Source organism: Ambystoma mexicanum, unplaced genomic scaffold, assembly GCF_040938575.1.
Source record: "Ambystoma mexicanum isolate Mex_15411 unplaced genomic scaffold, UKY_AmexF1_1 Mex_scaf20, whole genome shotgun sequence".
Taxonomy (NCBI): domain Eukaryota; kingdom Metazoa; phylum Chordata; class Amphibia; order Caudata; family Ambystomatidae; genus Ambystoma; species Ambystoma mexicanum.
The window spans coordinates 1,750,494-1,776,988 of record NW_027182434.1 but is presented as its reverse complement, the minus strand read 5'-3'; the positions used below and the strand labels follow the sequence as shown (position 1 = coordinate 1,776,988).

The 26,495-nt window shown below is 51.5% G+C and overlaps 29 non-coding genes across 29 annotated transcripts; 11 read left to right on the top strand and 18 right to left on the bottom strand.

The window, feature by feature from the left end:
- The first annotated feature begins 377 nt into the window (after window positions 1–377).
- Window positions 378–449, top strand: TRNAD-GUC (transfer RNA aspartic acid (anticodon GUC)). The gene has a single exon. It is a non-coding gene; the product is annotated as a tRNA-Asp (tRNA).
- Window positions 450–1,223: 774 nt separating this feature from the next.
- TRNAL-AAG (transfer RNA leucine (anticodon AAG)) lies at window positions 1,224–1,305 on the bottom strand. Its single transcript has one exon. It is a non-coding gene; the product is annotated as a tRNA-Leu (tRNA).
- Window positions 1,306–2,683: 1,378 nt separating this feature from the next.
- On the bottom strand, window positions 2,684–2,765 carry TRNAL-AAG (transfer RNA leucine (anticodon AAG)). The gene has a single exon. It is a non-coding gene; the product is annotated as a tRNA-Leu (tRNA).
- Window positions 2,766–4,151: 1,386 nt separating this feature from the next.
- TRNAL-AAG (transfer RNA leucine (anticodon AAG)) lies at window positions 4,152–4,233 on the bottom strand. Its single transcript has one exon. It is a non-coding gene; the product is annotated as a tRNA-Leu (tRNA).
- Window positions 4,234–4,773: 540 nt separating this feature from the next.
- On the top strand, window positions 4,774–4,845 carry TRNAD-GUC (transfer RNA aspartic acid (anticodon GUC)). Its single transcript has one exon. It is a non-coding gene; the product is annotated as a tRNA-Asp (tRNA).
- A 774-nt stretch (window positions 4,846–5,619) lies between these two features.
- TRNAL-AAG (transfer RNA leucine (anticodon AAG)) lies at window positions 5,620–5,701 on the bottom strand. The gene has a single exon. It is a non-coding gene; the product is annotated as a tRNA-Leu (tRNA).
- A 541-nt stretch (window positions 5,702–6,242) lies between these two features.
- TRNAD-GUC (transfer RNA aspartic acid (anticodon GUC)) lies at window positions 6,243–6,314 on the top strand. Its single transcript has one exon. It is a non-coding gene; the product is annotated as a tRNA-Asp (tRNA).
- Window positions 6,315–7,088: 774 nt separating this feature from the next.
- TRNAL-AAG (transfer RNA leucine (anticodon AAG)) lies at window positions 7,089–7,170 on the bottom strand. Its single transcript has one exon. It is a non-coding gene; the product is annotated as a tRNA-Leu (tRNA).
- Window positions 7,171–8,557: 1,387 nt separating this feature from the next.
- On the bottom strand, window positions 8,558–8,639 carry TRNAL-AAG (transfer RNA leucine (anticodon AAG)). The gene has a single exon. It is a non-coding gene; the product is annotated as a tRNA-Leu (tRNA).
- A 541-nt stretch (window positions 8,640–9,180) lies between these two features.
- On the top strand, window positions 9,181–9,252 carry TRNAD-GUC (transfer RNA aspartic acid (anticodon GUC)). The gene has a single exon. It is a non-coding gene; the product is annotated as a tRNA-Asp (tRNA).
- Window positions 9,253–10,026: 774 nt separating this feature from the next.
- On the bottom strand, window positions 10,027–10,108 carry TRNAL-AAG (transfer RNA leucine (anticodon AAG)). Its single transcript has one exon. It is a non-coding gene; the product is annotated as a tRNA-Leu (tRNA).
- Window positions 10,109–10,649: 541 nt separating this feature from the next.
- On the top strand, window positions 10,650–10,721 carry TRNAD-GUC (transfer RNA aspartic acid (anticodon GUC)). Its single transcript has one exon. It is a non-coding gene; the product is annotated as a tRNA-Asp (tRNA).
- Window positions 10,722–11,495: 774 nt separating this feature from the next.
- On the bottom strand, window positions 11,496–11,577 carry TRNAL-AAG (transfer RNA leucine (anticodon AAG)). Its single transcript has one exon. It is a non-coding gene; the product is annotated as a tRNA-Leu (tRNA).
- Window positions 11,578–12,118: 541 nt separating this feature from the next.
- Window positions 12,119–12,190, top strand: TRNAD-GUC (transfer RNA aspartic acid (anticodon GUC)). Its single transcript has one exon. It is a non-coding gene; the product is annotated as a tRNA-Asp (tRNA).
- Window positions 12,191–12,964: 774 nt separating this feature from the next.
- TRNAL-AAG (transfer RNA leucine (anticodon AAG)) lies at window positions 12,965–13,046 on the bottom strand. Its single transcript has one exon. It is a non-coding gene; the product is annotated as a tRNA-Leu (tRNA).
- A 541-nt stretch (window positions 13,047–13,587) lies between these two features.
- On the top strand, window positions 13,588–13,659 carry TRNAD-GUC (transfer RNA aspartic acid (anticodon GUC)). Its single transcript has one exon. It is a non-coding gene; the product is annotated as a tRNA-Asp (tRNA).
- A 774-nt stretch (window positions 13,660–14,433) lies between these two features.
- Window positions 14,434–14,515, bottom strand: TRNAL-AAG (transfer RNA leucine (anticodon AAG)). Its single transcript has one exon. It is a non-coding gene; the product is annotated as a tRNA-Leu (tRNA).
- A 1,373-nt stretch (window positions 14,516–15,888) lies between these two features.
- Window positions 15,889–15,970, bottom strand: TRNAL-AAG (transfer RNA leucine (anticodon AAG)). The gene has a single exon. It is a non-coding gene; the product is annotated as a tRNA-Leu (tRNA).
- A 1,387-nt stretch (window positions 15,971–17,357) lies between these two features.
- On the bottom strand, window positions 17,358–17,439 carry TRNAL-AAG (transfer RNA leucine (anticodon AAG)). The gene has a single exon. It is a non-coding gene; the product is annotated as a tRNA-Leu (tRNA).
- A 1,386-nt stretch (window positions 17,440–18,825) lies between these two features.
- TRNAL-AAG (transfer RNA leucine (anticodon AAG)) lies at window positions 18,826–18,907 on the bottom strand. Its single transcript has one exon. It is a non-coding gene; the product is annotated as a tRNA-Leu (tRNA).
- Window positions 18,908–19,447: 540 nt separating this feature from the next.
- On the top strand, window positions 19,448–19,519 carry TRNAD-GUC (transfer RNA aspartic acid (anticodon GUC)). The gene has a single exon. It is a non-coding gene; the product is annotated as a tRNA-Asp (tRNA).
- A 774-nt stretch (window positions 19,520–20,293) lies between these two features.
- On the bottom strand, window positions 20,294–20,375 carry TRNAL-AAG (transfer RNA leucine (anticodon AAG)). Its single transcript has one exon. It is a non-coding gene; the product is annotated as a tRNA-Leu (tRNA).
- A 541-nt stretch (window positions 20,376–20,916) lies between these two features.
- On the top strand, window positions 20,917–20,988 carry TRNAD-GUC (transfer RNA aspartic acid (anticodon GUC)). The gene has a single exon. It is a non-coding gene; the product is annotated as a tRNA-Asp (tRNA).
- Window positions 20,989–21,762: 774 nt separating this feature from the next.
- Window positions 21,763–21,844, bottom strand: TRNAL-AAG (transfer RNA leucine (anticodon AAG)). The gene has a single exon. It is a non-coding gene; the product is annotated as a tRNA-Leu (tRNA).
- Window positions 21,845–23,231: 1,387 nt separating this feature from the next.
- On the bottom strand, window positions 23,232–23,313 carry TRNAL-AAG (transfer RNA leucine (anticodon AAG)). Its single transcript has one exon. It is a non-coding gene; the product is annotated as a tRNA-Leu (tRNA).
- A 541-nt stretch (window positions 23,314–23,854) lies between these two features.
- On the top strand, window positions 23,855–23,926 carry TRNAD-GUC (transfer RNA aspartic acid (anticodon GUC)). The gene has a single exon. It is a non-coding gene; the product is annotated as a tRNA-Asp (tRNA).
- A 774-nt stretch (window positions 23,927–24,700) lies between these two features.
- TRNAL-AAG (transfer RNA leucine (anticodon AAG)) lies at window positions 24,701–24,782 on the bottom strand. The gene has a single exon. It is a non-coding gene; the product is annotated as a tRNA-Leu (tRNA).
- A 541-nt stretch (window positions 24,783–25,323) lies between these two features.
- Window positions 25,324–25,395, top strand: TRNAD-GUC (transfer RNA aspartic acid (anticodon GUC)). Its single transcript has one exon. It is a non-coding gene; the product is annotated as a tRNA-Asp (tRNA).
- A 774-nt stretch (window positions 25,396–26,169) lies between these two features.
- Window positions 26,170–26,251, bottom strand: TRNAL-AAG (transfer RNA leucine (anticodon AAG)). The gene has a single exon. It is a non-coding gene; the product is annotated as a tRNA-Leu (tRNA).
- Window positions 26,252–26,495: the final 244 nt, after the last annotated feature.

Sequence of the window (26,495 nt, the reverse complement as noted above, 5' to 3'; positions counted from 1 at the left end):
AAGTGAGAAAAAAACTAATCGCAAGCTAGGGCAGGATTCGGAAAGTGAAGCCGAAAAGGGGCTTAGCATGCAGCCCAGGGGTTTCTTTGACTGTCCTAAGCCCACAGGGACTTTGCCGTCCTCAGCTCATGAGACTTGAGATGGGTAGCTTGATTTGCTGAGGAAATGCGGGATGACAGATTCAACTCTGGAGTCAAACATAGCCCGGAACTATCGCCTTAAACTGAGTTTTAAGCCTGGTGCCGATAAAAAGAAAGAAATTAGCCTTAGATCGGGCAAGCCGTTTGACGGGGGAAAATGAGACCCCCCTAGGCCAGCTAGGTGGTCGCTGGATGCTGTGCAGACATCAGCAGCTGTTCATTTCATGCCCTCACGTCTCCTCGTTAGTATAGTGGTCAGTATCCCCGCCTGTCACGCGGGAGACCGGGGTTCAATTCCCCGACGGGGAGGTTAAACCGTTTCTGGATTTTTTTTAGTTCTTGACAAATATTCTTGAAGATTAGGCTGAGTCAAGTAGGGAATGGGTGCCAAGAACTGACTCTTTAAGAAAAAAGCACCGGCAACGCTAGTCATCGTACAATATTTGTGCACAATTGCTTACATTAGGCGGCCGGTCCACTTTATTGAGTCCCCCTCAGCACCATTTAGTGCTCCTGTTGTCTGCGAAGTCCAAATTGTAACCCTGAATCAGTTCCTCTTCTGACCCTTTGTATCATGTTACATGACGAGTAATGATCACCTGTTAGCTTTATCCCTAATTATAACTCTCACTCTTTCCCTGCATCTAACCCTAGCTCTAATCCCATCATTAACCTCGGTCCGGGCACACGCGTGAACCCCTACTCTCATCTCAGCCTCTCCTGGTGATACATCACACCTGGGATCGTTTGCTCCCTGTGGGCTGTGGGAAATTTGCTACCAGCACGCCCTGGAAGTGGGGCTCATTCCGCTGCAACGGGAGGTCTTCCCAGGACGCGTCACAGCTCAACGCAAGAGCTCCTGGGTTTCGAAGGCTCTTGCAGCAAGCCTTCACAAAGCAGCAGGGAGCGCCGTTCCAGATGGGAAACTTGAGACTGGATGTCCAGAAAAGCAAGACGTCAGAAGCGAAACCTTTTTCCTGCAGGGTGTGGCATACCATCCGCTTGCTCATTGCGACAGAGGTGGCACTAATGAAGGAAGAGGTCAACGTTACGTTCTTCTTTAAAATGCAAGGCCAGGAAAAGTGGCAGCGGTGGGATTTGAACCCACGCCTCCGAAGAGACTGGAGCCTTAATCCAGCGCCTTAGACCGCTCGGCCACGCTACCTCCCTGCTAGTCGCCGAAAGCGGAACTTGACCCGTTGCCCGGCCCGCTTTAGTGCTTTGCCTTTTCTCCTTGGAAAGTCTGGAGACAGGCAGTGGAAGGGCAGGCAAACTGTCAGGTGCGCAGAGGAGGGGAGACCATGAGGCAAGGTGGGAGATGGGGGCAAGAAGTGAGAAAAAAACTAATCGCAAGCTAGGGCAGGATTCGGAAAGTGAAGCCGAAAAGGGGCTTAGCATGCAGCCCAGGGGTTTCTTTGACTGTCCTAAGCCCACAGGGACTTTGCCGTCCTCAGCTCATGAGACTTGAGATGGGTAGCTTGATTTGCTGAGGAAATGCGGGATGACAGATTCAACTCTGGAGTCAAACATAGCCCGGAACTATCGCCTTAAACTGAGTTTTAAGCCTGGTGCCGATAAAAAGAAAGAAATTAGCCTTAGATCGGGCAAGCCGTTTGACGGGGGAAAATGAGACCCCCCTAGGCCAGCTAGGTGGTCGCTGGATGCTGTGCAGACATCAGCAGCTGTTCATTTCATGCCCTCACGTCTCCTCGTTAGTATAGTGGTCAGTATCCCCGCCTGTCACGCGGGAGACCGTCCCCGACGGGGAGGTTAAACCGTTTCTGGATTTTTTTTAGTTCTTGACAAATATTCTTGAAGATTAGGCTGAGTCAAGTAGGGAATGGGTGCCAAGAACTGACTCTTTAAGAAAAAAGCACCGGCAACGCTAGTCATCGTACAATATTTGTGCACAATTGCTTACATTAGGCGGCCGGTCCACTTTATTGAGTCCCCCTCAGCACCATTTAGTGCTCCTGTTGTCTGCGAAGTCCAAATTGTAACCCTGAATCAGTTCCTCTTCTGACCCTTTGTATCATGTTACATGACGAGTAATGATCACCTGTTAGCTTTATCCCTAATTATAACTCTCACTCTTTCCCTGCATCTAACCCTAGCTCTAATCCCATCATTAACCTCGGTCCGGGCACACGCGTGAACCCCTACTCTCATCTCAGCCTCTCCTGGTGATACATCACACCTGGGATCGTTTGCTCCCTGTGGGCTGTGGGAAATTTGCTACCAGCACGCCCTGGAAGTGGGGCTCATTCCGCTGCAACGGGAGGTCTTCCCAGGACGCGTCACAGCTCAACGCAAGAGCTCCTGGGTTTCGAAGGCTCTTGCAGCAAGCCTTCACAAAGCAGCAGGGAGCGCCGTTCCAGATGGGAAACTTGAGACTGGATGTCCAGAAAAGCAAGACGTCAGAAGCGAAACCTTTTTCCTGCAGGGTGTGGCATACCATCCGCTTGCTCATTGCGACAGAGGTGGCACTAATGAAGGAAGAGGTCAACGTTACGTTCTTCTTTAAAATGCAAGGCCAGGAAAAGTGGCAGCGGTGGGATTTGAACCCACGCCTCCGAAGAGACTGGAGCCTTAATCCAGCGCCTTAGACCGCTCGGCCACGCTACCTCCCTGCTAGTCGCCGAAAGCGGAACTTGACCCGTTGCCCGGCCCGCTTTAGTGCTTTGCCTTTTCTCCTTGGAAAGTCTGGAGACAGGCAGTGGAAGGGCAGGCAAACTGTCAGGTGCGCAGAGGAGGGGAGACCATGAGGCAAGGTGGGAGATGGGGGCAAGAAGTGAGAAAAAAACTAATCGCAAGCTAGGGCAGGATTCGGAAAGTGAAGCCGAAAAGGGGCTTAGCATGCAGCCCAGGGGTTTCTTTGACTGTCCTAAGCCCACAGGGACTTTGCCGTCCTCAGCTCATGAGACTTGAGATGGGTAGCTTGATTTGCTGAGGAAATGCGGGATGACAGATTCAACTCTGGAGTCAAACATAGCCCGGAACTATCGCCTTAAACTGAGTTTTAAGCCTGGTGCCGATAAAAAGAAAGAAATTAGCCTTAGATCGGGCAAGCCGTTTGACGGGGGAAAATGAGACCCCCCTAGGCCAGCTAGGTGGTCGCTGGATGCTGTGCAGACATCAGCAGCTGTTCATTTCATGCCCTCACGTCTCCTCGTTAGTATAGTGGTCAGTATCCCCGCCTGTCACGCGGGAGACCGGGGTTCAATTCCCGACGGGGAGGTTAAACCTTTTCTGGATTTTTTTTAGTTCTTGACAAATATTCTTGAAGATTAGGCTGAGTCAAGTAGGGAATGGGTGCCAAGAACTGACTCTTTAAGAAAAAAGCACCGGCAACGCTAGTCATCGTACAATATTTGTGCACAATTGCTTACATTAGGCGGCCGGTCCACTTTATTGAGTCCCCCTCAGCACCATTTAGTGCTCCTGTTGTCTGCGAAGTCCAAATTGTAACCCTGAATCAGTTCCTCTTCTGACCCTTTGTATCATGTTACATGACGAGTAATGATCACCTGTTAGCTTTATCCCTAATTATAACTCTCACTCTTTCCCTGCATCTAACCCTAGCTCTAATCCCATCATTAACCTCTGTCCGGGCACACGCGTGAACCCTTACTCTCATCTCAGCCTCTCCTGGTGATACATCACACCTGGGATCGTTTGCTCCCTGTGGGCTGTGGGAAATTTGCTACCAGCACGCCCTGGAAGTGGGGCTCATTCCGCTGCAACGGGAGGTCTTCCCAGGACGCGTCACAGCTCAACGCAAGAGCTCCTGGGTTTCGAAGGCTCTTGCAGCAAGCCTTCACAAAGCAGCAGGGAGCGCCGTTCCAGATGGGAAACTTGAGACTGGATGTCCAGAAAAGCAAGACGTCAGAAGCGAAACCTTTTTCCTGCAGGGTGTGGCATACCATCCGCTTGCTCATTGCGACAGAGGTGGCACTAATGAAGGAAGAGGTCAACGTTACGTTCTTCTTTAAAATGCAAGGCCAGGAAAAGTGGCAGCGGTGGGATTTGAACCCACGCCTCCGAAGAGACTGGAGCCTTAATCCAGCGCCTTAGACCGCTCGGCCACGCTACCTCCCTGCTAGTCGCCGAAAGCGGAACTTGACCCGTTGCCCGGCCCGCTTTAGTGCTTTGCCTTTTCTCCTTGGAAAGTCTGGAGACAGGCAGTGGAAGGGCAGGCAAACTGTCAGGTGCGCAGAGGAGGGGAGACCATGAGGCAAGGTGGGAGATGGGGGCAAGAAGTGAGAAAAAAACTAATCGCAAGCTAGGGCAGGATTCGGAAAGTGAAGCCGAAAAGGGGCTTAGCATGCAGCCCAGGGGTTTCTTTGACTGTCCTAAGCCCACAGGGACTTTGCCGTCCTCAGCTCATGAGACTTGAGATGGGTAGCTTGATTTGCTGAGGAAATGCGGGATGACAGATTCAACTCTGGAGTCAAACATAGCCCGGAACTATCGCCTTAAACTGAGTTTTAAGCCTGGTGCCGATAAAAAGAAAGAAATTAGCCTTAGATCGGGCAAGCCGTTTGACGGGGGAAAATGAGACCCCCTAGGCCAGCTAGGTGGTCGCTGGATGCTGTGCAGACATCAGCAGCTGTTCATTTCATGCCCTCACGTCTCCTCGTTAGTATAGTGGTCAGTATCCCCGCCTGTCACGCGGGAGACCGGGGTTCAATTCCCCGACGGGGAGGTTAAACCTTTTCTGGATTTTTTTTAGTTCTTGACAAATATTCTTGAAGATTAGGCTGAGTCAAGTAGGGAATGGGTGCCAAGAACTGACTCTTTAAGAAAAAAGCACCGGCAACGCTAGTCATCGTACAATATTTGTGCACAATTGCTTACATTAGGCGGCCGGTCCACTTTATTGAGTCCCCCTCAGCACCATTTAGTGCTCCTGTTGTCTGCGAAGTCCAAATTGTAACCCTGAATCAGTTCCTCTTCTGACCCTTTGTATCATGTTACATGACGAGTAATGATCACCTGTTAGCTTTATCCCTAATTATAACTCTCACTCTTTCCCTGCATCTAACCCTAGCTCTAATCCCATCATTAACCTCGGTCCGGGCACACGCGTGAACCCTTACTCTCATCTCAGCCTCTCCTGGTGATACATCACACCTGGGATCGTTTGCTCCCTGTGGGCTGTGGGAAATTTGCTACCAGCACGCCCTGGAAGTGGGGCTCATTCCGCTGCAACGGGAGGTCTTCCCAGGACGCGTCACAGCTCAACGCAAGAGCTCCTGGGTTTCGAAGGCTCTTGCAGCAAGCCTTCACAAAGCAGCAGGGAGCGCCGTTCCAGATGGGAAACTTGAGACTGGATGTCCAGAAAAGCAAGACGTCAGAAGCGAAACCTTTTTCCTGCAGGGTGTGGCATACCATCCGCTTGCTCATTGCGACAGAGGTGGCACTAATGAAGGAAGAGGTCAACGTTACGTTCTTCTTTAAAATGCAAGGCCAGGAAAAGTGGCAGCGGTGGGATTTGAACCCACGCCTCCGAAGAGACTGGAGCCTTAATCCAGCGCCTTAGACCGCTCGGCCACGCTACCTCCCTGCTAGTCGCCGAAAGCGGAACTTGACCCGTTGCCCGGCCCGCTTTAGTGCTTTGCCTTTTCTCCTTGGAAAGTCTGGAGACAGGCAGTGGAAGGGCAGGCAAACTGTCAGGTGCGCAGAGGAGGGGAGACCATGAGGCAAGGTGGGAGATGGGGGCAAGAAGTGAGAAAAAAACTAATCGCAAGCTAGGGCAGGATTCGGAAAGTGAAGCCGAAAAGGGGCTTAGCATGCAGCCCAGGGGTTTCTTTGACTGTCCTAAGCCCACAGGGACTTTGCCGTCCTCAGCTCATGAGACTTGAGATGGGTAGCTTGATTTGCTGAGGAAATGCGGGATGACAGATTCAACTCTGGAGTCAAACATAGCCCGGAACTATCGCCTTAAACTGAGTTTTAAGCCTGGTGCCGATAAAAAGAAAGAAATTAGCCTTAGATCGGGCAAGCCGTTTGACGGGGGAAAATGAGACCCCCCTAGGCCAGCTAGGTGGTCGCTGGATGCTGTGCAGACATCAGCAGCTGTTCATTTCATGCCCTCACGTCTCCTCGTTAGTATAGTGGTCAGTATCCCCGCCTGTCACGCGGGAGACCGGGGTTCAATTCCCCGACGGGGAGGTTAAACCGTTTCTGGATTTTTTTTAGTTCTTGACAAATATTCTTGAAGATTAGGCTGAGTCAAGTAGGGAATGGGTGCCAAGAACTGACTCTTTAAGAAAAAAGCACCGGCAACGCTAGTCATCGTACAATATTTGTGCACAATTGCTTACATTAGGCGGCCGGTCCACTTTATTGAGTCCCCCTCAGCACCATTTAGTGCTCCTGTTGTCTGCGAAGTCCAAATTGTAACCCTGAATCAGTTCCTCTTCTGACCCTTTGTATCATGTTACATGACGAGTAATGATCACCTGTTAGCTTTATCCCTAATTATAACTCTCACTCTTTCCCTGCATCTAACCCTAGCTCTAATCCCATCATTAACCTCGGTCCGGGCACACGCGTGAACCCCTACTCTCATCTCAGCCTCTCCTGGTGATACATCACACCTGGGATCGTTTGCTCCCTGTGGGCTGTGGGAAATTTGCTACCAGCACGCCCTGGAAGTGGGGCTCATTCCGCTGCAACGGGAGGTCTTCCCAGGACGCGTCACAGCTCAACGCAAGAGCTCCTGGGTTTCGAAGGCTCTTGCAGCAAGCCTTCACAAAGCAGCAGGGAGCGCCGTTCCAGATGGGAAACTTGAGACTGGATGTCCAGAAAAGCAAGACGTCAGAAGCGAAACCTTTTTCCTGCAGGGTGTGGCATACCATCCGCTTGCTCATTGCGACAGAGGTGGCACTAATGAAGGAAGAGGTCAACGTTACGTTCTTCTTTAAAATGCAAGGCCAGGAAAAGTGGCAGCGGTGGGATTTGAACCCACGCCTCCGAAGAGACTGGAGCCTTAATCCAGCGCCTTAGACCGCTCGGCCACGCTACCTCCCTGCTAGTCGCCGAAAGCGGAACTTGACCCGTTGCCCGGCCCGCTTTAGTGCTTTGCCTTTTCTCCTTGGAAAGTCTGGAGACAGGCAGTGGAAGGGCAGGCAAACTGTCAGGTGCGCAGAGGAGGGGAGACCATGAGGCAAGGTGGGAGATGGGGGCAAGAAGTGAGAAAAAAACTAATCGCAAGCTAGGGCAGGATTCGGAAAGTGAAGCCGAAAAGGGGCTTAGCATGCAGCCCAGGGGTTTCTTTGACTGTCCTAAGCCCACAGGGACTTTGCCGTCCTCAGCTCATGAGACTTGAGATGGGTAGCTTGATTTGCTGAGGAAATGCGGGATGACAGATTCAACTCTGGAGTCAAACATAGCCCGGAACTATCGCCTTAAACTGAGTTTTAAGCCTGGTGCCGATAAAAAGAAAGAAATTAGCCTTAGATCGGGCAAGCCGTTTGACGGGGGAAAATGAGACCCCCCTAGGCCAGCTAGGTGGTCGCTGGATGCTGTGCAGACATCAGCAGCTGTTCATTTCATGCCCTCACGTCTCCTCGTTAGTATAGTGGTCAGTATCCCCGCCTGTCACGCGGGAGACCGGGGTTCAATTCACCGACGGGGAGGTTAAACCGTTTCTGGATTTTTTTTAGTTCTTGACAAATATTCTTGAAGATTAGGCTGAGTCAAGTAGGGAATGGGTGCCAAGAACTGACTCTTTAAGAAAAAAGCACCGGCAACGCTAGTCATCGTACAATATTTGTGCACAATTGCTTACATTAGGCGGCCGGTCCACTTTATTGAGTCCCCCTCAGCACCATTTAGTGCTCCTGTTGTCTGCGAAGTCCAAATTGTAACCCTGAATCAGTTCCTCTTCTGACCCTTTGTATCATGTTACATGACGAGTAATGATCACCTGTTAGCTTTATCCCTAATTATAACTCTCACTCTTTCCCTGCATCTAACCCTAGCTCTAATCCCATCATTAACCTCGGTCCGGGCACACGCGTGAACCCCTACTCTCATCTCAGCCTCTCCTGGTGATACATCACACCTGGGATCGTTTGCTCCCTGTGGGCTGTGGGAAATTTGCTACCAGCACGCCCTGGAAGTGGGGCTCATTCCGCTGCAACGGGAGGTCTTCCCAGGACGCGTCACAGCTCAACGCAAGAGCTCCTGGGTTTCGAAGGCTCTTGCAGCAAGCCTTCACAAAGCAGCAGGGAGCGCCGTTCCAGATGGGAAACTTGAGACTGGATGTCCAGAAAAGCAAGACGTCAGAAGCGAAACCTTTTTCCTGCAGGGTGTGGCATACCATCCGCTTGCTCATTGCGACAGAGGTGGCACTAATGAAGGAAGAGGTCAACGTTACGTTCTTCTTTAAAATGCAAGGCCAGGAAAAGTGGCAGCGGTGGGATTTGAACCCACGCCTCCGAAGAGACTGGAGCCTTAATCCAGCGCCTTAGACCGCTCGGCCACGCTACCTCCCTGCTAGTCGCCGAAAGCGGAACTTGACCCGTTGCCCGGCCCGCTTTAGTGCTTTGCCTTTTCTCCTTGGAAAGTCTGGAGACAGGCAGTGGAAGGGCAGGCAAACTGTCAGGTGCGCAGAGGAGGGGAGACCATGAGGCAAGGTGGGAGATGGGGGCAAGAAGTGAGAAAAAAACTAATCGCAAGCTAGGGCAGGATTCGGAAAGTGAAGCCGAAAAGGGGCTTAGCATGCAGCCCAGGGGTTTCTTTGACTGTCCTAAGCCCACAGGGACTTTGCCGTCCTCAGCTCATGAGACTTGAGATGGGTAGCTTGATTTGCTGAGGAAATGCGGGATGACAGATTCAACTCTGGAGTCAAACATAGCCCGGAACTATCGCCTTAAACTGAGTTTTAAGCCTGGTGCCGATAAAAAGAAAGAAATTAGCCTTAGATCGGGCAAGCCGTTTGACGGGGGAAAATGAGACCCCCCTAGGCCAGCTAGGTGGTCGCTGGATGCTGTGCAGACATCAGCAGCTGTTCATTTCATGCCCTCACGTCTCCTCGTTAGTATAGTGGTCAGTATCCCCGCCTGTCACGCGGGAGACCGGGGTTCAATTCCCCGACGGGGAGGTTAAACCGTTTCTGGATTTTTTTTAGTTCTTGACAAATATTCTTGAAGATTAGTCTGAGTCAAGTAGGGAATGGGTGCCAAGAACTGACTCTTTAAGAAAAAAGCACCGGCAACGCTAGTCATCGTACAATATTTGTGCACAATTGCTTACATTAGGCGGCCGGTCCACTTTATTGAGTCCCCCTCAGCACCATTTAGTGCTCCTGTTGTCTGCGAAGTCCAAATTGTAACCCTGAATCAGTTCCTCTTCTGACCCTTTGTATCATGTTACATGACGAGTAATGATCACCTGTTAGCTTTATCCCTAATTATAACTCTCACTCTTTCCCTGCATCTAACCCTAGCTCTAATCCCATCATTAACCTCGGTCCGGGCACACGCGTGAACCCCTACTCTCATCTCAGCCTCTCCTGGTGATACATCACACCTGGGATCGTTTGCTCCCTGTGGGCTGTGGGAAATTTGCTACCAGCACGCCCTGGAAGTGGGGCTCATTCCGCTGCAACGGGAGGTCTTCCCAGGACGCGTCACAGCTCAACGCAAGAGCTCCTGGGTTTCGAAGGCTCTTGCAGCAAGCCTTCACAAAGCAGCAGGGAGCGCCGTTCCAGATGGGAAACTTGAGACTGGATGTCCAGAAAAGCAAGACGTCAGAAGCGAAACCTTTTTCCTGCAGGGTGTGGCATACCATCCGCTTGCTCATTGCGACAGAGGTGGCACTAATGAAGGAAGAGGTCAACGTTACGTTCTTCTTTAAAATGCAAGGCCAGGAAAAGTGGCAGCGGTGGGATTTGAACCCACGCCTCCGAAGAGACTGGAGCCTTAATCCAGCGCCTTAGACCGCTCGGCCACGCTACCTCCCTGCTAGTCGCCGAAAGCGGAACTTGACCCGTTGCCCGGCCCGCTTTAGTGCTTTGCCTTTTCTCCTTGGAAAGTCTGGAGACAGGCAGTGGAAGGGCAGGCAAACTGTCAGGTGCGCAGAGGAGGGGAGACCATGAGGCAAGGTGGGAGATGGGGGCAAGAAGTGAGAAAAAAACTAATCGCAAGCTAGGGCAGGATTCGGAAAGTGAAGCCGAAAAGGGGCTTAGCATGCAGCCCAGGGGTTTCTTTGACTGTCCTAAGCCCACAGGGACTTTGCCGTCCTCAGCTCATGAGACTTGAGATGGGTAGCTTGATTTGCTGAGGAAATGCGGGATGACAGATTCAACTCTGGAGTCAAACATAGCCCGGAACTATCGCCTTAAACTGAGTTTTAAGCCTGGTGCCGATAAAAAGAAAGAAATTAGCCTTAGATCGGGCAAGCCGTTTGACGGGGGAAAATGAGACCCCCCTAGGCCAGCTAGGTGGTCGCTGGATGCTGTGCAGACATCAGCAGCTGTTCATTTCATGCCCTCACGTCTCCTCGTTAGTATAGTGGTCAGTATCCCCGCCTGTCACGCGGGAGACCGGGGTTCAATTCCCCGACGGGGAGGTTAAACTGTTTCTGGATTTTTTTTAGTTCTTGACAAATATTCTTGAAGATTAGGCTGAGTCAAGTAGGGAATGGGTGCCAAGAACTGACTCTTTAAGAAAAAAGCACCGGCAACGCTAGTCATCGTACAATATTTGTGCACAATTGCTTACATTAGGCGGCCGGTCCACTTTATTGAGTCCCCCTCAGCACCATTTAGTGCTCCTGTTGTCTGCGAAGTCCAAATTGTAACCCTGAATCAGTTCCTCTTCTGACCCTTTGTATCATGTTACATGACGAGTAATGATCACCTGTTAGCTTTATCCCTAATTATAACTCTCACTCTTTCCCTGCATCTAACCCTAGCTCTAATCCCATCATTAACCTCGGTCCGGGCACACGCGTGAACCCCTACTCTCATCTCAGCCTCTCCTGGTGATACATCACACCTGGGATCGTTTGCTCCCTGTGGGCTGTGGGAAATTTGCTACCAGCACGCCCTGGAAGTGGGGCTCATTCCGCTGCAACGGGAGGTCTTCCCAGGACGCGTCACAGCTCAACGCAAGAGCTCCTGGGTTTCGAAGGCTCTTGCAGCAAGCCTTCACAAAGCAGCAGGGAGCGCCGTTCCAGATGGGAAACTTGAGACTGGATGTCCAGAAAAGCAAGACGTCAGAAGCGAAACCTTTTTCCTGCAGGGTGTGGCATACCATCCGCTTGCTCATTGCGACAGAGGTGGCACTAATGAAGGAAGAGGTCAACGTTACGTTCTTCTTTAAAATGCAAGGCCAGGAAAAGTGGCAGCGGTGGGATTTGAACCCACGCCTCCGAAGAGACTGGAGCCTTAATCCAGCGCCTTAGACCGCTCGGCCACGCTACCTCCCTGCTAGTCGCCGAAAGCGGAACTTGACCCGTTGCCCGGCCCGCTTTAGTGCTTTGCCTTTTCTCCTTGGAAAGTCTGGAGACAGGCAGTGGAAGGGCAGGCAAACTGTCAGGTGCGCAGAGGAGGGGAGACCATGAGGCAAGGTGGGAGATGGGGGCAAGAAGTGAGAAAAAAACTAATCGCAAGCTAGGGCAGGATTCGGAAAGTGAAGCCGAAAAGGGGCTTAGCATGCAGCCCAGGGGTTTCTTTGACTGTCCTAAGCCCACAGGGACTTTGCCGTCCTCAGCTCATGAGACTTGAGATGGGTAGCTTGATTTGCTGAGGAAATGCGGGATGACAGATTCAACTCTGGAGTCAAACATAGCCCGGAACTATCGCCTTAAACTGAGTTTTAAGCCTGGTGCCGATAAAAAGAAAGAAATTAGCCTTAGATCGGGCAAGCCGTTTGACGGGGGAAAATGAGACCCCCCTAGGCCAGCTAGGTGGTCGCTGGATGCTGTGCAGACATCAGCAGCTGTTCATTTCATGCCCTCACGTCTCCTCGTTAGTATAGTGGTCAGTATCCCCGCCTGTCACGCGGGAGACCGGGGTTCAATTCCCCGACGGGGAGGTTAAACCGTTTCTGGATTTTTTTTAGTTCTTGACAAATATTCTTGAAGATTAGGCTGAGTCAAGTAGGGAATGGGTGCCAAGAACTGACTCTTTAAGAAAAAAGCACCGGCAACGCTAGTCATCGTACAATATTTGTGCACAATTGCTTACATTAGGCGGCCGGTCCACTTTATTGAGTCCCCCTCAGCACCATTTAGTGCTCCTGTTGTCTGCGAAGTCCAAATTGTAACCCTGAATCAGTTCCTCTTCTGACCCTTTGTATCATGTTACATGACGAGTAATGATCACCTGTTAGCTTTATCCCTAATTATAACTCTCACTCTTTCCCTGCATCTAACCCTAGCTCTAATCCCATCATTAACCTCGGTCCGGGCACACGCGTGAACCCCTACTCTCATCTCAGCCTCTCCTGGTGATACATCACACCTGGGATCGTTTGCTCCCTGTGGGCTGTGGGAAATTTGCTACCAGCACGCCCTGGAAGTGGGGCTCATTCCGCTGCAACGGGAGGTCTTCCCAGGACGCGTCACAGCTCAACGCAAGAGCTCCTGGGTTTCGAAGGCTCTTGCAGCAAGCCTTCACAAAGCAGCAGGGAGCGCCGTTCCAGATGGGAAACTTGAGACTGGATGTCCAGAAAAGCAAGACGTCAGAAGCGAAACCTTTTTCCTGCAGGGTGTGGCATACCATCCGCTTGCTCATTGCGACAGAGGTGGCACTAATGAAGGAAGAGGTCAACGTTACGTTCTTCTTTAAAATGCAAGGCCAGGAAAAGTGGCAGCGGTGGGATTTGAACCCACGCCTCCGAAGAGACTGGAGCCTTAATCCAGCGCCTTAGACCGCTCGGCCACGCTACCTCCCTGCTAGTCGCCGAAAGCGGAACTTGACCCGTTGCCCGGCCCGCTTTAGTGCTTTGCCTTTTCTCCTTGGAAAGTCTGGAGACAGGCAGTGGAAGGGCAGGCAAACTGTCAGGTGCGCAGAGGAGGGGAGACCATGAGGCAAGGTGGGAGATGGGGGCAAGAAGTGAGAAAAAAACTAATCGCAAGCTAGGGCAGGATTCGGAAAGTGAAGCCGAAAAGGGGCTTAGCATGCAGCCCAGGGGTTTCTTTGACTGTCCTAAGCCCACAGGGACTTTGCCGTCCTCAGCTCATGAGACTTGAGATGGGTAGCTTGATTTGCTGAGGAAATGCGGGATGACAGATTCAACTCTGGAGTCAAACATAGCCCGGAACTATCGCCTTAAACTGAGTTTTAAGCCTGGTGCCGATAAAAAGAAAGAAATTAGCCTTAGATCGGGCAAGCCGTTTGACGGGGGAAAATGAGACCCCCCTAGGCCAGCTAGGTGGTCGCTGGATGCTGTGCAGACATCAGCAGCTGTTCATTTCATGCCCTCACGTCTCCTCGTTAGTATAGTGGTCAGTATCCCCGCCTGTCACGCGGGAGACCGGGGTTCAATTCCCCGACGGGGAGGTTAAACCGTTTCTGGATTTTTTTTAGTTCTTGACAAATATTCTTGAAGATTAGGCTGAGTCAAGTAGGGAATGGGTGCCAAGAACTGACTCTTTAAGAAAAAAGCACCGGCAACGCTAGTCATCGTACAATATTTGTGCACAATTGCTTACATTAGGCGGCCGGTCCACTTTATTGAGTCCCCCTCAGCACCATTTAGTGCTCCTGTTGTCTGCGAAGTCCAAATTGTAACCCTGAATCAGTTCCTCTTCTGACCCTTTGTATCATGTTACATGACGAGTAATGATCACCTGTTAGCTTTATCCCTAATTATAACTCTCACTCTTTCCCTGCATCTAACCCTAGCTCTAATCCCATCATTAACCTCGGTCCGGGCACACGCGTGAACCCCTACTCTCATCTCAGCCTCTCCTGGTGATACATCACACCTGGGATCGTTTGCTCCCTGTGGGCTGTGGGGAATTTGCTACCAGCACGCCCTGGAAGTGGGGCTCATTCCGCTGCAACGGGAGGTCTTCCCAGGACGCGTCACAGCTCAACGCAAGAGCTCCTGGGTTTCGAAGGCTCTTGCAGCAAGCCTTCACAAAGCAGCAGGGAGCGCCGTTCCAGATGGGAAACTTGAGACTGGATGTCCAGAAAAGCAAGACGTCAGAAGCGAAACCTTTTTCCTGCAGGGTGTGGCATACCATCCGCTTGCTCATTGCGACAGAGGTGGCACTAATGAAGGAAGAGGTCAACGTTACGTTCTTCTTTAAAATGCAAGGCCAGGAAAAGTGGCAGCGGTGGGATTTGAACCCACGCCTCCGAAGAGACTGGAGCCTTAATCCAGCGCCTTAGACCGCTCGGCCACGCTACCTCCCTGCTAGTCGCCGAAAGCGGAACTTGACCCGTTGCCCGGCCCGCTTTAGTGCTTTGCCTTTTCTCCTTGGAAAGTCTGGAGACAGGCAGTGGAAGGGCAGGCAAACTGTCAGGTGCGCAGAGGAGGGGAGACCATGAGGCAAGGTGGGAGATGGGGGCAAGAAGTGAGAAAAAAACTAATCGCAAGCTAGGGCAGGATTCGGAAAGTGAAGCCGAAAAGGGGCTTAGCATGCAGCCCAGGGGTTTCTTTGACTGTCCTAAGCCCACAGGGACTTTGCCGTCCTCAGCTCATGAGACTTGAGATGGGTAGCTTGATTTGCTGAGGAAATGCGGGATGACAGATTCAACTCTGGAGTCAAACATAGCCCGGAACTATCGCCTTAAACTGAGTTTTAAGCCTGGTGCCGATAAAAAGAAAGAAATTAGCCTTAGATCGGGCAAGCCGTTTGACGGGGGAAAATGAGACCCCCCTAGGCCAGCTAGGTGGTCGCTGGATGCTGTGCAGACATCAGCAGCTGTTCATTTCATGCCCTCACGTCTCCTCGTTAGTATAGTGGTCAGTAGCGGGAGACCGGGGTTCAATTCCCCGACGGGGAGGTTAAACCGTTTCTGGATTTTTTTTAGTTCTTGACAAATATTCTTGAAGATTAGGCTGAGTCAAGTAGGGAATGGGTGCCAAGAACTGACTCTTTAAGAAAAAAGCACCGGCAACGCTAGTCATCGTACAATATTTGTGCACAATTGCTTACATTAGGCGGCCGGTCCACTTTATTGAGTCCCCCTCAGCACCATTTAGTGCTCCTGTTGTCTGCGAAGTCCAAATTGTAACCCTGAATCAGTTCCTCTTCTGACCCTTTGTATCATGTTACATGACGAGTAATGATCACCTGTTAGCTTTATCCCTAATTATAACTCTCACTCTTTCCCTGCATCTAACCCTAGCTCTAATCCCATCATTAACCTCGGTCCGGGCACACGCGTGAACCCCTACTCTCATCTCAGCCTCTCCTGGTGATACATCACACCTGGGATCGTTTGCTCCCTGTGGGCTGTGGGAAATTTGCTACCAGCACGCCCTGGAAGTGGGGCTCATTCCGCTGCAACGGGAGGTCTTCCCAGGACGCGTCACAGCTCAACGCAAGAGCTCCTGGGTTTCGAAGGCTCTTGCAGCAAGCCTTCACAAAGCAGCAGGGAGCGCCGTTCCAGATGGGAAACTTGAGACTGGATGTCCAGAAAAGCAAGACGTCAGAAGCGAAACCTTTTTCCTGCAGGGTGTGGCATACCATCCGCTTGCTCATTGCGACAGAGGTGGCACTAATGAAGGAAGAGGTCAACGTTACGTTCTTCTTTAAAATGCAAGGCCAGGAAAAGTGGCAGCGGTGGGATTTGAACCCACGCCTCCGAAGAGACTGGAGCCTTAATCCAGCGCCTTAGACCGCTCGGCCACGCTACCTCCCTGCTAGTCGCCGAAAGCGGAACTTGACCCGTTGCCCGGCCCGCTTTAGTGCTTTGCCTTTTCTCCTTGGAAAGTCTGGAGACAGGCAGTGGAAGGGCAGGCAAACTGTCAGGTGCGCAGAGGAGGGGAGACCATGAGGCAAGGTGGGAGATGGGGGCAAGAAGTGAGAAAAAAACTAATCGCAAGCTAGGGCAGGATTCGGAAAGTGAAGCCGAAAAGGGGCTTAGCATGCAGCCCAGGGGTTTCTTTGACTGTCCTAAGCCCACAGGGACTTTGCCGTCCTCAGCTCATGAGACTTGAGATGGGTAGCTTGATTTGCTGAGGAAATGCGGGATGACAGATTCAACTCTGGAGTCAAACATAGCCCGGAACTATCGCCTTAAACTGAGTTTTAAGCCTGGTGCCGATAAAAAGAAAGAAATTAGCCTTAGATCGGGCAAGCCGTTTGACGGGGGAAAATGAGACCCCCCTAGGCCAGCTAGGTGGTCGCTGGATGCTGTGCAGACATCAGCAGCTGTTCATTTCATGCCCTCACGTCTCCTCGTTAGTATAGTGGTCAGTATCCCCGCCTGTCACGCGGGAGACCGGGGTTCAATTCACCGACGGGGAGGTTAAACCGTTTCTGGATTTTTTTTAGTTCTTGACAAATATTCTTGAAGATTAGGCTGAGTCAAGTAGGGAATGGGTGCCAAGAACTGACTCTTTAAGAAAAAAGCACCGGCAACGCTAGTCATCGTACAATATTTGTGCACAATTGCTTACATTAGGCGGCCGGTCCACTTTATTGAGTCCCCCTCAGCACCATTTAGTGCTCCTGTTGTCTGCGAAGTCCAAATTGTAACCCTGAATCAGTTCCTCTTCTGACCCTTTGTATCATGTTACATGACGAGTAATGATCACCTGTTAGCTTTATCCCTAATTATAACTCTCACTCTTTCCCTGCATCTAACCCTAGCTCTAATCCCATCATTAACCTCGGTCCGGGCACACGCGTGAACCCTTACTCTCATCTCAGCCTCTCCTGGTGATACATCACACCTGGGATCGTTTGCTCCCTGTGGGCTGTGGGAAATTTGCTACCAGCACGCCCTGGAAGTGGGGCTCATTCCGCTGCAACGGGAGGTCTTCCCAGGACGCGTCACAGCTCAACGCAAGAGCTCCTGGGTTTCGAAGGCTCTTGCAGCAAGCCTTCACAAAGCAGCAGGGAGCGCCGTTCCAGATGGGAAACTTGAGACTGGATGTCCAGAAAAGCAAGACGTCAGAAGCGAAACCTTTTTCCTGCAGGGTGTGGCATACCATCCGCTTGCTCATTGCGACAGAGGTGGCACTAATGAAGGAAGAGGTCAACGTTACGTTCTTCTTTAAAATGCAAGGCCAGGAAAAGTGGCAGCGGTGGGATTTGAACCCACGCCTCCGAAGAGACTGGAGCCTTAATCCAGCGCCTTAGACCGCTCGGCCACGCTACCTCCCTGCTAGTCGCCGAAAGCGGAACTTGACCCGTTGCCCGGCCCGCTTTAGTGCTTTGCCTTTTCTCCTTGGAAAGTCTGGAGACAGGCAGTGGAAGGGCAGGCAAACTGTCAGGTGCGCAGAGGAGGGGAGACCATGAGGCAAGGTGGGAGATGGGGGCAAGAAGTGAGAAAAAAACTAATCGCAAGCTAGGGCAGGATTCGGAAAGTGAAGCCGAAAAGGGGCTTAGCATGCAGCCCAGGGGTTTCTTTGACTGTCCTAAGCCCACAGGGACTTTGCCGTCCTCAGCTCATGAGACTTGAGATGGGTAGCTTGATTTGCTGAGGAAATGCGGGATGACAGATTCAACTCTGGAGTCAAACATAGCCCGGAACTATCGCCTTAAACTGAGTTTTAAGCCTGGTGCCGATAAAAAGAAAGAAATTAGCCTTAGATCGGGCAAGCCGTTTGACGGGGGAAAATGAGACCCCCTAGGCCAGCTAGGTGGTCGCTGGATGCTGTGCAGACATCAGCAGCTGTTCATTTCATGCCCTCACGTCTCCTCGTTAGTATAGTGGTCAGTATCCCCGCCTGTCACGCGGGAGACCGGGGTTCAATTCCTCGACGGGGAGGTTAAACCTTTTCTGGATTTTTTTTAGTTCTTGACAAATATTCTTGAAGATTAGGCTGAGTCAAGTAGGGAATGGGTGCCAAGAACTGACTCTTTAAGAAAAAAGCACCGGCAACGCTAGTCATCGTACAATATTTGTGCACAATTGCTTACATTAGGCGGCCGGTCCACTTTATTGAGTCCCCCTCAGCACCATTTAGTGCTCCTGTTGTCTGCGAAGTCCAAATTGTAACCCTGAATCAGTTCCTCTTCTGACCCTTTGTATCATGTTACATGACGAGTAATGATCACCTGTTAGCTTTATCCCTAATTATAACTCTCACTCTTTCCCTGCATCTAACCCTAGCTCTAATCCCATCATTAACCTCTGTCCGGGCACACGCGTGAACCCTTACTCTCATCTCAGCCTCTCCTGGTGATACATCACACCTGGGATCGTTTGCTCCCTGTGGGCTGTGGGAAATTTGCTACCAGCACGCCCTGGAAGTGGGGCTCATTCCGCTGCAACGGGAGGTCTTCCCAGGACGCGTCACAGCTCAACGCAAGAGCTCCTGGGTTTCGAAGGCTCTTGCAGCAAGCCTTCACAAAGCAGCAGGGAGCGCCGTTCCAGATGGGAAACTTGAGACTGGATGTCCAGAAAAGCAAGACGTCAGAAGCGAAACCTTTTTCCTGCAGGGTGTGGCATACCATCCGCTTGCTCATTGCGACAGAGGTGGCACTAATGAAGGAAGAGGTCAACGTTACGTTCTTCTTTAAAATGCAAGGCCAGGAAAAGTGGCAGCGGTGGGATTTGAACCCACGCCTCCGAAGAGACTGGAGCCTTAATCCAGCGCCTTAGACCGCTCGGCCACGCTACCTCCCTGCTAGTCGCCGAAAGCGGAACTTGACCCGTTGCCCGGCCCGCTTTAGTGCTTTGCCTTTTCTCCTTGGAAAGTCTGGAGACAGGCAGTGGAAGGGCAGGCAAACTGTCAGGTGCGCAGAGGAGGGGAGACCATGAGGCAAGGTGGGAGATGGGGGCAAGAAGTGAGAAAAAAACTAATCGCAAGCTAGGGCAGGATTCGGAAAGTGAAGCCGAAAAGGGGCTTAGCATGCAGCCCAGGGGTTTCTTTGACTGTCCTAAGCCCACAGGGACTTTGCCGTCCTCAGCTCATGAGACTTGAGATGGGTAGCTTGATTTGCTGAGGAAATGCGGGATGACAGATTCAACTCTGGAGTCAAACATAGCCCGGAACTATCGCCTTAAACTGAGTTTTAAGCCTGGTGCCGATAAAAAGAAAGAAATTAGCCTTAGATCGGGCAAGCCGTTTGACGGGGGAAAATGAGACCCCCTAGGCCAGCTAGGTGGTCGCTGGATGCTGTGCAGACATCAGCAGCTGTTCATTTCATGCCCTCACGTCTCCTCGTTAGTATAGTGGTCAGTATCCCCGCCTGTCACGCGGGAGACCGGGGTTCAATTCCCCGACGGGGAGGTTAAACCTTTTCTGGATTTTTTTTAGTTCTTGACAAATATTCTTGAAGATTAGGCTGAGTCAAGTAGGGAATGGGTGCCAAGAACTGACTCTTTAAGAAAAAAGCACCGGCAACGCTAGTCATCGTACAATATTTGTGCACAATTGCTTACATTAGGCGGCCGGTCCACTTTATTGAGTCCCCCTCAGCACCATTTAGTGCTCCTGTTGTCTGCGAAGTCCAAATTGTAACCCTGAATCAGTTCCTCTTCTGACCCTTTGTATCATGTTACATGACGAGTAATGATCACCTGTTAGCTTTATCCCTAATTATAACTCTCACTCTTTCCCTGCATCTAACCCTAGCTCTAATCCCATCATTAACCTCGGTCCGGGCACACGCGTGAACCCTTACTCTCATCTCAGCCTCTCCTGGTGATACATCACACCTGGGATCGTTTGCTCCCTGTGGGCTGTGGGAAATTTGCTACCAGCACGCCCTGGAAGTGGGGCTCATTCCGCTGCAACGGGAGGTCTTCCCAGGACGCGTCACAGCTCAACGCAAGAGCTCCTGGGTTTCGAAGGCTCTTGCAGCAAGCCTTCACAAAGCAGCAGGGAGCGCCGTTCCAGATGGGAAACTTGAGACTGGATGTCCAGAAAAGCAAGACGTCAGAAGCGAAACCTTTTTCCTGCAGGGTGTGGCATACCATCCGCTTGCTCATTGCGACAGAGGTGGCACTAATGAAGGAAGAGGTCAACGTTACGTTCTTCTTTAAAATGCAAGGCCAGGAAAAGTGGCAGCGGTGGGATTTGAACCCACGCCTCCGAAGAGACTGGAGCCTTAATCCAGCGCCTTAGACCGCTCGGCCACGCTACCTCCCTGCTAGTCGCCGAAAGCGGAACTTGACCCGTTGCCCGGCCCGCTTTAGTGCTTTGCCTTTTCTCCTTGGAAAGTCTGGAGACAGGCAGTGGAAGGGCAGGCAAACTGTCAGGTGCGCAGAGGAGGGGAGACCATGAGGCAAGGTGGGAGATGGGGGCAAGAAGTGAGAAAAAAACTAATCGCAAGCTAGGGCAGGATTCGGAAAGTGAAGCCGAAAAGGGGCTTAGCATGCAGCCCAGGGGTTTCTTTGACTGTCCTAAGCCCACAGGGACTTTGCCGTCCTCAGCTCATGAGACTTGAGATGGGTAGCTTGATTTGCTGAGGAAATGCGGGATGACAGATTCAACTCTGGAGTCAAACATAGCCCGGAACTATCGCCTTAAACTGAGTTTTAAGCCTGGTGCCGATAAAAAGAAAGAAATTAGCCTTAGATCGGGCAAGCCGTTTGACGGGGGAAAATGAGACCCCCCTAGGCCAGCTAGGTGGTCGCTGGATGCTGTGCAGACATCAGCAGCTGTTCATTTCATGCCCTCACGTCTCCTCGTTAGTATAGTGGTCAGTATCCCCGCCTGTCACGCGGGAGACCGGGGTTCAATTCCCCGACGGGGAGGTTAAACCGTTTCTGGATTTTTTTTAGTTCTTGACAAATATTCTTGAAGATTAGGCTGAGTCAAGTAGGGAATGGGTGCCAAGAACTGACTCTTTAAGAAAAAAGCACCGGCAACGCTAGTCATCGTACAATATTTGTGCACAATTGCTTACATTAGGCGGCCGGTCCACTTTATTGAGTCCCCCTCAGCACCATTTAGTGCTCCTGTTGTCTGCGAAGTCCAAATTGTAACCCTGAATCAGTTCCTCTTCTGACCCTTTGTATCATGTTACATGACGAGTAATGATCACCTGTTAGCTTTATCCCTAATTATAACTCTCACTCTTTCCCTGCATCTAACCCTAGCTCTAATCCCATCATTAACCTCGGTCCGGGCACACGCGTGAACCCCTACTCTCATCTCAGCCTCTCCTGGTGATACATCACACCTGGGATCGTTTGCTCCCTGTGGGCTGTGGGAAATTTGCTACCAGCACGCCCTGGAAGTGGGGCTCATTCCGCTGCAACGGGAGGTCTTCCCAGGACGCGTCACAGCTCAACGCAAGAGCTCCTGGGTTTCGAAGGCTCTTGCAGCAAGCCTTCACAAAGCAGCAGGGAGCGCCGTTCCAGATGGGAAACTTGAGACTGGATGTCCAGAAAAGCAAGACGTCAGAAGCGAAACCTTTTTCCTGCAGGGTGTGGCATACCATCCGCTTGCTCATTGCGACAGAGGTGGCACTAATGAAGGAAGAGGTCAACGTTACGTTCTTCTTTAAAATGCAAGGCCAGGAAAAGTGGCAGCGGTGGGATTTGAACCCACGCCTCCGAAGAGACTGGAGCCTTAATCCAGCGCCTTAGACCGCTCGGCCACGCTACCTCCCTGCTAGTCGCCGAAAGCGGAACTTGACCCGTTGCCCGGCCCGCTTTAGTGCTTTGCCTTTTCTCCTTGGAAAGTCTGGAGACAGGCAGTGGAAGGGCAGGCAAACTGTCAGGTGCGCAGAGGAGGGGAGACCATGAGGCAAGGTGGGAGATGGGGGCAAGAAGTGAGAAAAAAACTAATCGCAAGCTAGGGCAGGATTCGGAAAGTGAAGCCGAAAAGGGGCTTAGCATGCAGCCCAGGGGTTTCTTTGACTGTCCTAAGCCCACAGGGACTTTGCCGTCCTCAGCTCATGAGACTTGAGATGGGTAGCTTGATTTGCTGAGGAAATGCGGGATGACAGATTCAACTCTGGAGTCAAACATAGCCCGGAACTATCGCCTTAAACTGAGTTTTAAGCCTGGTGCCGATAAAAAGAAAGAAATTAGCCTTAGATCGGGCAAGCCGTTTGACGGGGGAAAATGAGACCCCCCTAGGCCAGCTAGGTGGTCGCTGGATGCTGTGCAGACATCAGCAGCTGTTCATTTCATGCCCTCACGTCTCCTCGTTAGTATAGTGGTCAGTATCCCCGCCTGTCACGCGGGAGACCGGGGTTCAATTCACCGACGGGGAGGTTAAACCGTTTCTGGATTTTTTTTAGTTCTTGACAAATATTCTTGAAGATTAGGCTGAGTCAAGTAGGGAATGGGTGCCAAGAACTGACTCTTTAAGAAAAAAGCACCGGCAACGCTAGTCATCGTACAATATTTGTGCACAATTGCTTACATTAGGCGGCCGGTCCACTTTATTGAGTCCCCCTCAGCACCATTTAGTGCTCCTGTTGTCTGCGAAGTCCAAATTGTAACCCTGAATCAGTTCCTCTTCTGACCCTTTGTATCATGTTACATGACGAGTAATGATCACCTGTTAGCTTTATCCCTAATTATAACTCTCACTCTTTCCCTGCATCTAACCCTAGCTCTAATCCCATCATTAACCTCGGTCCGGGCACACGCGTGAACCCCTACTCTCATCTCAGCCTCTCCTGGTGATACATCACACCTGGGATCGTTTGCTCCCTGTGGGCTGTGGGAAATTTGCTACCAGCACGCCCTGGAAGTGGGGCTCATTCCGCTGCAACGGGAGGTCTTCCCAGGACGCGTCACAGCTCAACGCAAGAGCTCCTGGGTTTCGAAGGCTCTTGCAGCAAGCCTTCACAAAGCAGCAGGGAGCGCCGTTCCAGATGGGAAACTTGAGACTGGATGTCCAGAAAAGCAAGACGTCAGAAGCGAAACCTTTTTCCTGCAGGGTGTGGCATACCATCCGCTTGCTCATTGCGACAGAGGTGGCACTAATGAAGGAAGAGGTCAACGTTACGTTCTTCTTTAAAATGCAAGGCCAGGAAAAGTGGCAGCGGTGGGATTTGAACCCACGCCTCCGAAGAGACTGGAGCCTTAATCCAGCGCCTTAGACCGCTCGGCCACGCTACCTCCCTGCTAGTCGCCGAAAGCGGAACTTGACCCGTTGCCCGGCCCGCTTTAGTGCTTTGCCTTTTCTCCTTGGAAAGTCTGGAGACAGGCAGTGGAAGGGCAGGCAAACTGTCAGGTGCGCAGAGGAGGGGAGACCATGAGGCAAGGTGGGAGATGGGGGCAAGAAGTGAGAAAAAAACTAATCGCAAGCTAGGGCAGGATTCGGAAAGTGAAGCCGAAAAGGGGCTTAGCATGCAGCCCAGGGGTTTCTTTGACTGTCCTAAGCCCACAGGGACTTTGCCGTCCTCAGCTCATGAGACTTGAGATGGGTAGCTTGATTTGCTGAGGAAATGCGGGATGACAGATTCAACTCTGGAGTCAAACATAGCCCGGAACTATCGCCTTAAACTGAGTTTTAAGCCTGGTGCCGATAAAAAGAAAGAAATTAGCCTTAGATCGGGCAAGCCGTTTGACGGGGGAAAATGAGACCCCCCTAGGCCAGCTAGGTGGTCGCTGGATGCTGTGCAGACATCAGCAGCTGTTCATTTCATGCCCTCACGTCTCCTCGTTAGTATAGTGGTCAGTATCCCCGCCTGTCACGCGGGAGACCGGGGTTCAATTCCCCGACGGGGAGGTTAAACCGTTTCTGGATTTTTTTTAGTTCTTGACAAATATTCTTGAAGATTAGGCTGAGTCAAGTAGGGAATGGGTGCCAAGAACTGACTCTTTAAGAAAAAAGCACCGGCAACGCTAGTCATCGTACAATATTTGTGCACAATTGCTTACATTAGGCGGCCGGTCCACTTTATTGAGTCCCCCTCAGCACCATTTAGTGCTCCTGTTGTCTGCGAAGTCCAAATTGTAACCCTGAATCAGTTCCTCTTCTGACCCTTTGTATCATGTTACATGACGAGTAATGATCACCTGTTAGCTTTATCCCTAATTATAACTCTCACTCTTTCCCTGCATCTAACCCTAGCTCTAATCCCATCATTAACCTCGGTCCGGGCACACGCGTGAACCCCTACTCTCATCTCAGCCTCTCCTGGTGATACATCACACCTGGGATCGTTTGCTCCCTGTGGGCTGTGGGAAATTTGCTACCAGCACGCCCTGGAAGTGGGGCTCATTCCGCTGCAACGGGAGGTCTTCCCAGGACGCGTCACAGCTCAACGCAAGAGCTCCTGGGTTTCGAAGGCTCTTGCAGCAAGCCTTCACAAAGCAGCAGGGAGCGCCGTTCCAGATGGGAAACTTGAGACTGGATGTCCAGAAAAGCAAGACGTCAGAAGCGAAACCTTTTTCCTGCAGGGTGTGGCATACCATCCGCTTGCTCATTGCGACAGAGGTGGCACTAATGAAGGAAGAGGTCAACGTTACGTTCTTCTTTAAAATGCAAGGCCAGGAAAAGTGGCAGCGGTGGGATTTGAACCCACGCCTCCGAAGAGACTGGAGCCTTAATCCAGCGCCTTAGACCGCTCGGCCACGCTACCTCCCTGCTAGTCGCCGAAAGCGGAACTTGACCCGTTGCCCGGCCCGCTTTAGTGCTTTGCCTTTTCTCCTTGGAAAGTCTGGAGACAGGCAGTGGAAGGGCAGGCAAACTGTCAGGTGCGCAGAGGAGGGGAGACCATGAGGCAAGGTGGGAGATGGGGGCAAGAAGTGAGAAAAAAACTAATCGCAAGCTAGGGCAGGATTCGGAAAGTGAAGCCGAAAAGGGGCTTAGCATGCAGCCCAGGGGTTTCTTTGACTGTCCTAAGCCCACAGGGACTTTGCCGTCCTCAGCTCATGAGACTTGAGATGGGTAGCTTGATTTGCTGAGGAAATGCGGGATGACAGATTCAACTCTGGAGTCAAACATAGCCCGGAACTATCGCCTTAAACTGAGTTTTAAGCCTGGTGCCGATAAAAAGAAAGAAATTAGCCTTAGATCGGGCAAGCCGTTTGACGGGGGAAAATGAGACCCCCCTAGGCCAGCTAGGTGGTCGCTGGATGCTGTGCAGACATCAGCAGCTGTTCATTTCATGCCCTCACGTCTCCTCGTTAGTATAGTGGTCAGTATCCCCGCCTGTCACGCGGGAGACCGGGGTTCAATTCCCCGACGGGGAGGTTAAACTGTTTCTGGATTTTTTTTAGTTCTTGACAAATATTCTTGAAGATTAGGCTGAGTCAAGTAGGGAATGGGTGCCAAGAACTGACTCTTTAAGAAAAAAGCACCGGCAACGCTAGTCATCGTACAATATTTGTGCACAATTGCTTACATTAGGCGGCCGGTCCACTTTATTGAGTCCCCCTCAGCACCATTTAGTGCTCCTGTTGTCTGCGAAGTCCAAATTGTAACCCTGAATCAGTTCCTCTTCTGACCCTTTGTATCATGTTACATGACGAGTAATGATCACCTGTTAGCTTTATCCCTAATTATAACTCTCACTCTTTCCCTGCATCTAACCCTAGCTCTAATCCCATCATTAACCTCGGTCCGGGCACACGCGTGAACCCCTACTCTCATCTCAGCCTCTCCTGGTGATACATCACACCTGGGATCGTTTGCTCCCTGTGGGCTGTGGGAAATTTGCTACCAGCACGCCCTGGAAGTGGGGCTCATTCCGCTGCAACGGGAGGTCTTCCCAGGACGCGTCACAGCTCAACGCAAGAGCTCCTGGGTTTCGAAGGCTCTTGCAGCAAGCCTTCACAAAGCAGCAGGGAGCGCCGTTCCAGATGGGAAACTTGAGACTGGATGTCCAGAAAAGCAAGACGTCAGAAGCGAAACCTTTTTCCTGCAGGGTGTGGCATACCATCCGCTTGCTCATTGCGACAGAGGTGGCACTAATGAAGGAAGAGGTCAACGTTACGTTCTTCTTTAAAATGCAAGGCCAGGAAAAGTGGCAGCGGTGGGATTTGAACCCACGCCTCCGAAGAGACTGGAGCCTTAATCCAGCGCCTTAGACCGCTCGGCCACGCTACCTCCCTGCTAGTCGCCGAAAGCGGAACTTGACCCGTTGCCCGGCCCGCTTTAGTGCTTTGCCTTTTCTCCTTGGAAAGTCTGGAGACAGGCAGTGGAAGGGCAGGCAAACTGTCAGGTGCGCAGAGGAGGGGAGACCATGAGGCAAGGTGGGAGATGGGGGCAAGAAGTGAGAAAAAAACTAATCGCAAGCTAGGGCAGGATTCGGAAAGTGAAGCCGAAAAGGGGCTTAGCATGCAGCCCAGGG